Below are 10,933 nucleotides of genomic sequence, written 5' to 3'. Positions count from 1 at the left end.
AATTTCAGTTTCAAGGCTGGTAGTCCAGAGACAGATGTTTCCCTATACTGAATACAAATGATTTCCTCCATTGGTGGGCACGTACAGAGACCAATGGGGTTGAAATTCTTGTCATTCCCTTCAGCAAATCTACACTTCCATCTAAAATTTTCAGATTTTTTTCAGGTTTGTCTCAGAAACACCCAACACAAGCATTCTGTCAGAAGGAAAAGACCAACAAAGGGCGAGTCCTTTCACATGCTCTCACAGTGATATATATAACAATGGGGTAATTCAGCAGGAAACACTATCACAAGCTGATAAGGCGCTCGTGTATCTATTGATTTCAATAAAACTGGCTTATACAAAAACATACAACCGTAAGACAGAACTACTGCAAATCTTCAATCAAGATACTATTTCCACTTCAACATATGGATGTGAACATTTGGTTTGAAAGTGGACACCTCAGGGAAGAACTAAGTAGTAAATGGAAAGAATCTACAACAAATGGTCATATTTATTAGAAATTCCAACAATCCTTTAACACTGTCTGGAAAAGGAAAATGGAAATATTTAGAATATATTAAGGGTGAAGCCAATGGCAACCTGCCATTAGGCATCTGGGAAACAGGGAGGATCCAGTGCAAAGAATCTGCTAAAAGTCCACAGGAAGGAAAAACTTTCAGGAAGTTATGGAGAGAGAAGCAGGGAGTACACAGTGATGGCACAACAGAAATTTGTACAATGTGAGCTTGGGACGGGAAAAGGACTTGTTCAGGAATCTGATAGAAAGAGGAGAGAGTATCATAGACTCCAAAGTAGAGTACAAGTTCCTCAGCTCTGAATTAAAGCAGTTTGAATGAATAGGAGGAAAAAGTGACTTGTATTTGTTATTTATATTCTTATATAGGTCTTCCTTAGAAGGTCCTGACAAATATTGGGAATCTTCTTTTCCCTGGACCATAGAGCAGAACTAGGGCTAAAGAAATACTTTTTTTTTTTTTTTTAAACTCTGTATCTGGAGGTGAGGTTTTTAAAGCTGGCATTCACAAGGGGTTTGTGTCTTTGTGCCAGTGCGGAAGGTCTTGTCAAACTATGCCTAGAAGTTCATACTCAGTCAGCACAAACTGTCTGGTTCGGGGCTCTACTGGTAGTTTTTATCTGGTTAAATTTGATTCATATTGTTTTCCCAAACCTTAAGTTTTCAACTTGATAAGAATGTCTAGATACCAATGTGGCATTGTATTTTTTTATTATATACAGTACACCTATGTCTAAGAAAAGTACCACAACCACATCAAATTAAATGGCAAGTATTGAAAGAAAACCTGTTAAAAAGAAATCTTTTCTTCTCTTTATGAATATGAAATACAAATAACACAATGACTGGCAGCAGTTCTATCCTCTGCAAGCAGTAATGCTTCTGACACTAATTATTATTTGCTGTGTTCTGACCCTTTAACCAGCACTACAGTGGCCAAGCAGTGGGCAAGCTATCTCCCTTGGTAACAATGGTTCCATTAACTACTTCCCTATTTGCATGTTTAAGTGCTTTAGAAATATAAAGTAAGCAAGCAGAATTATTTATCTGGGTAGTTACTCTGTGAAAATGAAACTTCAAAAGTGAAGATGCCTGACTACTGGCTTTTTGCCCTGTTCCTCAGTACAGTCCTGCTTCTGGTTCTCCTTTTTTTTTGAAGAAGAAGAATACATAGCAAAATTGTCTTCACAGCATCTTTGTAGGTGACTTAGAATCACACATGCAAGTTCAAATCTTATATTGTTGTTTGCGTATAAGAGAGGAGAAAAAAAATATCTGCATTTAATACTCTGAGAGATCTTGTTTTATAGCTTAAAAATCGTGCCACATATGTGTAGTATGCATGTCCTGGAAGAATCTCCCCCAACAGTGAATGACAGTTTTGGGTTTTATATACTTGGAACACCTGATCCAAATTATCGAGGTGTACTTTTTCAATGGTTTGAGTAAGCTTTGGATCAGGTGCTGTGTCTTCAGCCAGCCAATCCCATTTTCAGGGAATAAGTCATATTCTTTTGTAACGTGAGCATGTAGAGTCACAGTCATTTCTTCCGACCTCAGAGGTCTGCAGTGTACTCATCTATATGTGAACTGCTTTCCTAAGGATCCATTTATAGCTGATGAAGGGAAATAGGCAATTTTGGGGTGCAATTCCTCTTACATATTCTATGTATGTACTTAGGATAAGTTGAATCCTGTCTCTGCTACACTGACTAGACAGATTTCCATTGACTGTAGACAAAGCCTTGATGATTAGCTCATATGGATGTCTGCATTAGGCAGATGAATGCCACCTCTTCGTGTTCAAAGCTGACCCTAATAATTTCCAACAAGCTGCCAAGCACAATAGATAAGATTACTGATGCAGAATTAAATTCAAATAATTACCTAAAGGCTTGAAGATACTTATCTAATTTTCAGTAACTTGAATCAGTCAATGTTCCTAATTGTTTGTTTTGATGAGCACATCAGAATCCTTCACACTAAGCACATTGCTCTAAACATCTTTTAAAATATTCTTAAGTCTTTCGTGGAGCACTGCAGTCCTGTTTAATGACAAGTGGCTCTTCTTGCATGTAAAAATCGATTGCCGGCACCTTGTGTTTTATCACCTAATTTCTTTTTCCATTTCTAGACCCTGAGCTGCTGACTGACTTCCTGGCCTGACCTCGGAGCCACCTCAGCGCTGGGGACATGCCTGGTGAACGGCGGGCTGTGTCTGACCCCAATCACGCGCGCTGGTCCGGCTCCGCTCGCCCCGCTTGCGCACTAGGGGACCTTGGCAGGGAGACCCCTGCCCGGCTGGTGTCCGCCTCCCGATGCCTGTGGGGCAGGCCCCGATTGCTGCACCCTGAAGCTCAGGATAGAGAGGAAAAAGTCTTCCTTTCAAGAAGACTTCTTTACTTGCTTCTTTACAAGCGAAGGTAAAGTGTCTGAAGGGAAAAACTACTGTATCGGAAACATTGTGTTTGTGGTTTTCAACCCTCAACAAGAATACAACTAACGATTTCTTAGATAAGTAAAGGGATGCACTCTATTGCACTCATGCAGTATATGTGTGCTTTCATTTCTCAGATGCCACTGTCCTCATATCCTGTTTCAGAATCTGCCTGCAGTCCTGTCCTCACCAAGGGCTATGTGTATACCTCACTTTTCCTCTTCTTGTATAAAGTTTTCTTACCCTCTCTTCCTGAGAGAAGTTCTGTATACCAACTTTCCTTCCATGGTGAGCCTCTGATGTCCCATAAGTCGCCTATTTTTCACTTTTTGGGCACTCCTTTTTCTCTGACTCCCTCTTTTTGGGTATTTCAGGGCCCTGTGCCTCCCTGAGGCAGCATTTCTGTGTGCTCCTCACAGCCCAGGGTTCATTTGCACTGCCCATTCCTACCATACAATTGCTTCTGTACAAGTCCCCAGGTTATTATATCACTGAAACAAAATTATAGTATTCTGAGAGGAGATTAAATATTGATAGTAGCAATATATAACAAAATATGGTAACATGGCAAACAAATACATGTAAGTATTGATCATAGTGAAATGATTTGGAAATAGGCCAATTGCAGAGTTTTCACAATTACTACATTATAAGTATTTTCTCGTCACTGAGGCTTGGCTCCCTTCAAAACACAGGTGGCATATATACCCTGTGCTGGAAGAAGGCGTTCAAAGAGTGAATATCTGTTTCTAAACCAGTGCACAAACTGTAGTTGAAAACCTGCCTAAAATTAATGCACAAGTTCATCTTTCCCAAGGCAAGCTTAATTTACATGCTGGCATCTTATAAGAATAATTTGCTTCCCCTTTACAGCTAGTATGTTTTGCATGTTCACTTGGGGAACATCTCTTATCTCGCTGACTCTGCTTTGGCTGTGCTTTGTTCCTTCCTGGGTTTAGTTGTTATGAGTTGCCATGAGTTTGTTTCTGAGGAAGAAGAAAGGCTTAACAAAGTTCCAGCCTTTTTAGTATGTTTGTGACATCTTGTTTGTGACAGAAAAAGAGGTGAGATGGGAGAAAACCTCTGCTTTGGCAGACCTTACATTAGCTCTCTAAGGTTTCAAGCAGCCAAATATGTTTTGCTTATGCAAGAATCATACAAATGGGATGTCTATGTTGATCTCTTATAAAGCAAGTACATTTTTATAAATAGTTTGATAGTTGATAGGAACTAAATGAATAAACTACTTGAAGAAAATGTATCTCTTGACCTCTTCTTTGAATGCGTTACATCAACATCCTGTTTTACCTCACATAAAGCTTTAATTCCTGAGAGGATATTTGTTGAAGCTTCAGTTTTATGTCGATGATGATCTTATTGCCCAGTGTGGCTGTGTCTGGGGGTCTGAGGTGCCTTTGAAGAAAAAGGAGTAATAGTAATTTTGGTGGAAGCTGCATCTGTAGAAGCAGAAGCAGAAGAGAGAGATTTTTGAGGAATATTTATTTTCCACTCTGACTGTGCGTGGACTGTGAAACTAAGACGTGAGCTTTCTTTACTGTTTCATTCCCAAATTCACTTTTTTCCTTTCTCTCTCTCTCTTTTTTCAGCAGGAGTTTGAAATCTTTCTGGACTGGGGGACTTGAGTTACAGACCACATTTTGTCTGCTGAATTGTTGTGCCAATCTGAATATTATGAACTACTGCCACACGTCTACCAATTTTCTACTAATCTTTTTAATGTATCATGTTCCACATATTTTGAGACTTAATTTGAAAAAACATATTACACTTTGTTATTTTTGTTATGTGGACTTCTCCATCCTGTAGATTAGTCTGAGATGCAGTTCGTCCCCCACGGTTGCCTCAGCAAGCCTTAGTTCCTTGTGTGCGCTTTTGTCCCTTGCAGCAGTGGCAGCGGTAACTGAAACCCAGGAGTCAGTGTGGGGCAGAACAGAAGGAAGATATTCTGGCTCAGCAGGAGCTGGACTCCGAAGCTGTCCTACACCTATGCTCAGCAGGCTTTGGAAGTGACTCCGGCTCTATGGCAATACCCCAAATCAGGAAGTGAGTCTAGATTAGTGTTTTGGTTTGGATAAAGATTGAACTTCTGAAATTGGTCTCCCACCGAGCCCTCTAAGGGTCCCATGGAAACAGTTTCCCGTAGACTATGAGATGGTGCAGCTGTGAGCGCATCGGCCCAATTTGTTCTGAGGTGGTTGAAGGCTGGATGATCAGTCTATACATGCAGGCAAGATCTTGTCCCATTCTGGATGTTGTGGCTTCTGTAAACTCAGAATTTTCACAGAAAAACTCACACTGGGTTCCAGCAAGCATTTCTAATGGAGCCTTTATCCCTCAAAAGCTGATGTGTCTGTCTTAAAGCAAACAAGTGAGCAAACAGACTAACAAAAAGAAAAAAGTTAAAGCATAATATTCTTCTCTATGCTTTTGCACTTCAAGTGCACTGCCAGTGACACATAGCCTTTTTAAAGCAAAGTATTGCTTATTTAGAACCAAAACTGACTGAGAAATCATACCATAAGCACTAATCTATCTATATGTTTTCTTCTGCCTTCCAAGTCTCACTTTTTTTTTTAGTTCAGAGAAAGACTGTGCCTCACCATTCTTCGCTCTTGTCAGCCCCTTGTCTGTTTTATTCCACCATCCCACTCTTTTGAGCACTCTTTCTGAGTATTTCTAATGTCTCATTCTTCGTAAGATTGTCTGTAGAGATTAGGAATGGGATAAGATGCTTATAGACAAGAGCTTTAGCTATCATCTTTCAGGTTTGATCCTGATTATTTGTAGATGAGAAAGTATTGCATTACCTTCGTTTTCCCTCTTTCTAAAGCTGTCATTGAAATAAACAATACTAAGGCATATAGGAAACAACACATTATAAATAGTAGCTAATCAGAATTCTTAATTTATTGAATCGTAAATAGTCCTATCTGCTACAGCATTATCCTATGAAATATGAATTAAACATTTTAAAACCAAAAAATAATAAATGTATAATGTTTAGCTATGCTAGTCCATTTTTAGTTTCTTTAAAGATGTTGGATTCTCATTCCACAGACAATTTGAAAAGTGGATTTAATTAGTCAGTTTATAGTAATTGTAGACTGATAGTAATAGCATTTTTGTTGAATTTGCTGCAGCATAAAGCAATGACAGCTGGGCACTGCATAAAAAACAGGATGCACAGTATTCTGTTATTAGGATCCCTTGTTTGTTATTCCTAACTGTATTTCCTGAGTTAATTGTACGTAGTCTTTGTAGCATAATGCATTCTTTGTCCTGATCTTCCTTGGTTTTTTATTGAAAAGTTTTGTATTTAGACATACTTCGAGGCCAAGGCTCTGTGACATGACGTTGGAGGTGAGGCACCTGTTTCCTCACATTACGTTCCCAAAATGGGTACATTTCACACAGGTGTCACACGGTGGTTTTACAGACTTGAGTCATTCCCGGGACCACGTAGCAGGCACATTCCAGGCAGAGACTTCCTCTACTCCAAAATTTTTATTAAAAGAACATTTAGGAAAATGCAAACAATGCAATAAGGAGGCTTCCCTATGAAATTACATTCTCTGGGTAAGATAACTCAGAAAAATTTGAGTTGAGTTCCAGACCACATTTTGTCTGCTGAATTGTTGTGCCAATCTGAATATTATGAACTAGACTAGATTAGACTAGAATAGAATACAATAGACTATTTCAGTTGGAAGGGACCTAAAATGATCATCTAGTCCAACTCACTGACCACTTCAGAGCTGACCAAGTTAAAGCATGTTATTAAGGGTATTGTCCAAATGCCTCTCAAACACTGACAGGCTTGGGGCATTGACCACCTCTCTAGGAAGCCTGTTCCAGTGTTTGACCACCCTCTCGGTAAAAAAATGCTTTCCTAATGTCCAGTCTAAATCTCCCTTGATGCAGCTTTGAACCATTCCCACATGTCCTACCACTGGATCCCAGGGAGAAGAGCTCAGCACCTCCCTCTCCACTTCCCCACCTCAGGAAGCTCTACAGAGCAATGAGGTCACCCCTCAGCCTCCTTTTCTCCAAACTAGACAAGCCCAAAGTCCTCAGCTGCTCTTCAGAGGACATTCCTTCCAGCCCTTTCACCAGCTTTGTTACCCTCCCCTGGAGGCGTTCAAGGACCTTCACATCCTTCTCAAATTGTGGGCCCAGAACTGGTCGGAGTACTCAGGGCGAGGCCGCACCAACGCTGAATACAGTGGGATAATCCCCTCTTTTGACCAGCTAGTTACTCTGTGTTTGATGCACCCCAGGATGTGGTTTCCCCTCTTGGCTGCCAGGGCACGGCAATATAATCAACCTAACAATAAAGGAGTAATCAGTCACTTCCAAACAACTTCTCTCCTTATATTCTTAGCCTTAGAACAGGAGAAGGCCAGAAGTAGTGTCAATGACATAAGGATAATGAATATCTATTGCCCGTTTAAATTCTTGCATCAACATTATGCTTTTTGACTTTTTCTTTCATTTAAAGAGGTGAATCTCAGCAGCTTGCCTAGAATAGTTTGGCTTTATTCATATCACAAGGAACAGGGAATAATTCACAGAAAAAGATGTATAATAAGGAACTTTACAGATCTGTAGATTCCAGGACATGATGCTCTGTATTGATAAATTAAACAGTAGCAGGTAGTGCTCTGGGGAACCAGGAATCTGTTGTCTATACTAGTAAACTGTTAGCATGGTCTCATGTATGGTTGTGGTGATTTCCCAACATGGTTTGGATGAGGACACTCTTCTGTAGAATGGAGACTTTACCTATGTCTCCAAAGTCATTGTGTTTTGGCCGGCCTTGGTGCCAGAGAAAAAATTCTGGCTATGTCTAATTTACTAACATAGGCATAGCCTATAGTTGGCAAAACACCAAGTTCCAGCCCATTTTCTTGATATTATCCATATGACAAAAAAGACGATCCCATGTTCAGTGGTAAAATTCTTTATAGAATTTAATAAAGCCTGTAACCTTAAAGATATCAACAACAACCTCCCTTTTCTCCAAGAAAAAAATAAAATCTAGTAGAGTTACATTCTGGAACTTCTTTGTTAAATTCCCAATTTTTTACAATGGCTGGTTTTGTTAGGTTTGTCCCACAAAAGTCTATTGCATTAAGTTGCATTTTCAATATGGAGAAAAACAAGAAAAGGGATCATCTTTATTGCTAATATAAAACTCAGTTGCAAAAAAATAAATCTTTTTCGGTACTCTTGGAGAGTTGGAAATGAAATGAATGGCAGGCCCTGTGGTATCATCTTGTAGAAAAGCTCTGAAGGTTGTTTTTAATATCATTTTCATTTCAAATCAGCTAAATTATAGTCTCATAAATATGGTTCATTAAACACCTATAATAATCCTGACCTGACAATAAATTTGGTATGCAATATTTCATTGGCTTATCTCCATTTGTGAAACATTACATTATACATTAAATTACAGCATCATCTATACTTAACCTTGTGTACACACATGTGTGCATGTGCGCATACACACATTTTGTTCAGTTAAAATAGTTTGTCTCATGAAATATCATTTATATCTATCAAAATGATTTTTCTTTCTGGTTAATAACAAGGTACTCTGATTTTACCAAATCAATGCATCACATCAACATGAAAACCTAATTTATTAAAAAAGAGACACACTTCATGTCAATGCTAAATTATGTTTCCCTCCATTCATTATTAGGTTATGGTTCATTAGCCCATTACATTTTTAAATCCCAGTCCTTCCCTTACTAGTTTCAACAAAGCCACTAAAATTAAATCTTTATATGAGTACCACAGCTCTCCCCTTTGAGATCAGTAGTATAATTATGAATAGTCATTAACTGGTTATTTCCATTACCAGGTTATTTTCCATTACACAAAATCTTTGCATTTCACTAGTGGTCTAAGCTGTAAATTTAACATTGTCAGTTTTTAAAATTCAAGGGTAATTGCTTCAAGTAAAGCTTAGTAGTTAGGATGGCCTGTAATATTTAGTTTTTAAAATCAGAAACAGGGAAAATGTTTGTATGACCAGTTATATTTGGTTTACAGGAAATAAAATAAAAATACAGTGGCCTAATTCCAACCATGATAAAATGTTACAGTACTAGTACCCGCACAGTACTGAACATTTCTGCAGGCTATAACCCTGCTGTTGAAGTCTATTGAGCTATGTGGTGACCTTCACTGCATGTGCTACAAGTGAAGGTGACCACTATTGTGGTTGGTGTCCCTGCAAAAATTTGTTTGTTTTTGCTGAGCTTAGACATGTGGGTATTGTATTTGGCACCTTTAGTTCAAGCACCTTAGCAGTCTCACAGAAAGCAGCTATTGATGGAAAATCTTCAACATACGTGTTCAGAAGGGAAAACTTAAAAAAAGAGCAAGTCAACATGTAGGCAAAACCAAGCAAATACTTTTGTGCACTCTCACTTCAATACTTTTATAGTTTTTTTCTTCAAAAATTGTTAAGTCACTTCCTGTCAGGCAAGAGTCTTTCCAAGCTTTTAGCTAAATTATCATCTCACGAAAAACAGCCTTTGTAGTGGAAGTGCTGACAAAAGCTTAACTACATTATTATGAAGCCTATGCATAGCTAATAAATGACACCACCTTTACTTTTGCATGTTGTAGGTAATTATTAAATCTCTCTGGTCTTATTCCAACCAGAAGTTCCTAGACGCCTCTACTGCTGGTTTCTTGTGTCAAAGTACTGAATGATTTGCAGTGGTCATGACAGGTATACTGTGTCCCAGGTTGATGGATTTCTGCCTGGGATTTTATAAAGGAGGCAGAAATGAAAGAGGTAACTGGCTCCCTGATTTAGCATAGGCACCTCAGAATATCACAGACACTGGGGATTGCCTGCAAGTGTGCTCAGGTTAGTAAGCAGACTTCAGTAAGAATTTTGGCATGGGCTCAAATCTGGCTTGGAGAAGTGGCAAAAACAGTGATTTACTGTCTATTATAAAAACCACCTGAAACATTACTGTGGAGAAACAGGAAAGGTGTAAGTTTCTGTAAAGTCCAGACTTTAGGAACACATTTGAAAATCATGTTTACTTACAATAATACAGTGTACTGGCAGTTATTGTTGTAACATACCTACAAGCGCATGCAGGGACATGTGTGTGATGCACAGTTAATGAGCGCCAGGCAGTGTATATACCCCTCAGCCAGAATCCTGTCACCTCTGTTGAGTAATTTCTCCTTACATGCTATATCAAATAAAGGCCTTTACAATGGTTTGGGAATAGTGACTACTAGGGAAGGGGATTTTGTGGTGTCAAAAAACTCAAGTGGATGCTTTGGTCTAATGTCCATGACATACACAGAAATAGAGCAGAGTTTTATGTATTATGCCTTAGACAGCCAGAACTTTTACTACCATTGGGCAAGGATCATTCTAGTGAATGCTAAATAGTGGGAAAGGTGTAAGCAGAGGGCACATTATAAACCCTCTGTGTTACTAATCCGTGCTACTACTGAGTTTGCAGCCATGCTACACAGTGCTTTACCCTTAGGCTGTAAGGGTGAGTGAAGGCAAAGTTTGGTCAGCAGTAACTCGCAACAGGTATTGAGATGTGTATGATATGCACGGTTGCCCTTCTTAGTTGCCAAATCTCAGTAACAAGTGTGTATTTAACGGCATGTGTACTACAAAATATAGAATGTATTCACTTCTTGCTTCATTAGCTATTTGGAGTGACATACCTGGTGATAAGACCTTAATTAGGCAGTTATGCTCAGCTGAGCATGTCTGTATGTTGCTGTCAGTATTCCTCTCAGCTTTGTTTCCTCTGATCAAATTGTGGATGCGGACAGCTGTTTTCTTTAAAGGCTCAGTCTTCTGTGGAACATAATTTCTGATTTTAAAAAATCTCAAACAATCAGGAGGAACTTTAATGTGAATTTCTTTAACTAGGGAAGAAAAATATTGGCCT

Source organism: Haliaeetus albicilla, chromosome 2, assembly GCF_947461875.1.
Source record: "Haliaeetus albicilla chromosome 2, bHalAlb1.1, whole genome shotgun sequence".
Classification (NCBI taxonomy): Eukaryota; Metazoa; Chordata; class Aves; order Accipitriformes; family Accipitridae; genus Haliaeetus; species Haliaeetus albicilla.
This window is presented reverse-complemented; position numbering follows the sequence as displayed.